The sequence below is a fragment of the Trachymyrmex septentrionalis genome, unplaced genomic scaffold (assembly GCF_001594115.1).
Source record: "Trachymyrmex septentrionalis isolate Tsep2-gDNA-1 unplaced genomic scaffold, Tsep1.0 scaffold11, whole genome shotgun sequence".
NCBI classification, from domain to species: Eukaryota; Metazoa; Arthropoda; class Insecta; order Hymenoptera; family Formicidae; genus Trachymyrmex; species Trachymyrmex septentrionalis.
Genome location: NW_017304228.1, coordinates 530419 through 531693, shown reverse-complemented (window position 1 = coordinate 531693; position 1275 = coordinate 530419). Strand labels below are relative to the sequence as shown.

The 1275-nt window shown below is 42.5% G+C and overlaps 1 protein-coding gene across 5 annotated transcripts in view; it reads left to right on the top strand.

The window, feature by feature from the left end:
• Window positions 1-1275, top strand: part of LOC108750934 (SET and MYND domain-containing protein 4-like) — a 44001-nt gene that overhangs the window by 34082 nt on the left and 8644 nt on the right. The gene's annotated exons all lie outside the window — the stretch shown is intronic.

Here is a 1275-nt window from a genome sequence, read left to right as displayed (position 1 = left end):
GGGCAAAATCGTCGCGTTGTCGCACGACTTCTTCATCTTCTTTTTTTTGCCTCTCTCTCTTTTTCTCTCTCGTCCTTATCGCACACGTGCCTCGTCGCGATAAACTGCCGCGTCAGCCGGCGTGCGTACTACGGTGCTCGTAGTAGGCCGTAGTACCGATCTCCCTCTTCGCTCCCTTCTCCGACCGTTCATTCATGAACGGCCGAGCGAGGCCAGAACTTTTCGCGCCGTCAACCCGACTCATTCCGCTGATGGAAATCGACGTGGTGGGACAAAGAGCGCTGTGCTCCGCGCCTATCTCGTCGAGCATCCTCGAGATAACGCGCGTGTACGCGCACAGAGAATGCAAAGGGAATAACATAGCGTGTGCCGAACGCTCGGAGGCGAAAGAGCGAACTGGAGAGGGGTTATTTTCTCGTTTTGCCCTCGCATCCGTGACGGAAAAAATCCGTGACGGAAAAGAGGGAAAAAAGCGAAGCCGCACTTTCCCTCCTCGGATTTTCGATACCTGGATTTTCGCGGAGTACCACGCACAACGTGTGTATCCGCCGAAGCTAAACATGTACGTAGATACATCGTGTATTGTACTTATATTGTATATATATATATAGTATACAGGGTGTCCCAGACTATGCGTGACACTTTAATAGCGGATTCCTGAGATCACTTCGAAACGAAAATCCTAATAAATCAAAATATCGAGGCTATAATAGTTTTAACAAAAATCTATGAGAGAGAAAGATATACTTCACTATTTCTTTCTCTTTCTCATTTTGTTCTATCTTTTTCTTATTTATTTCCCTTTCAGAAATTGTTAAAACGTTGCTGATCAATTAAAAATGACTTTCTTATATCCAGACTTTTAGGTGCTCGATTGCATTAACGTTATTTTAACTTTAAGCGAGGCTTAAAACTCTCTCTATCTAGGCTTTAAAAAAAGTGCGAAAGTACGTGTTTTAAACCTCGCTTAAAGTCAAAGCAATGTTGGTGTAATCGGGTCTTAGTAGAGGATTTCTAGTCGTGCCTGAGCACGCGAATTTTGGATAGTTCAATTAACTAACTTTAAAACTCTTCTCATTTAAAAACTACTATATCCTCGACATTTTCGTATTAGGATTTTCATTTCGACATAATCTCAAGAATTTGCTATTAACGCGAAGTCTGAAACACCCTGTACCTTTGATATATCGAAAATCCTACGTATATGCGAAAATCCTTGATCTCGCTATTCCCGTTGTCTCGATTTTACGAGCGTTTCATGTTTATTATATATGT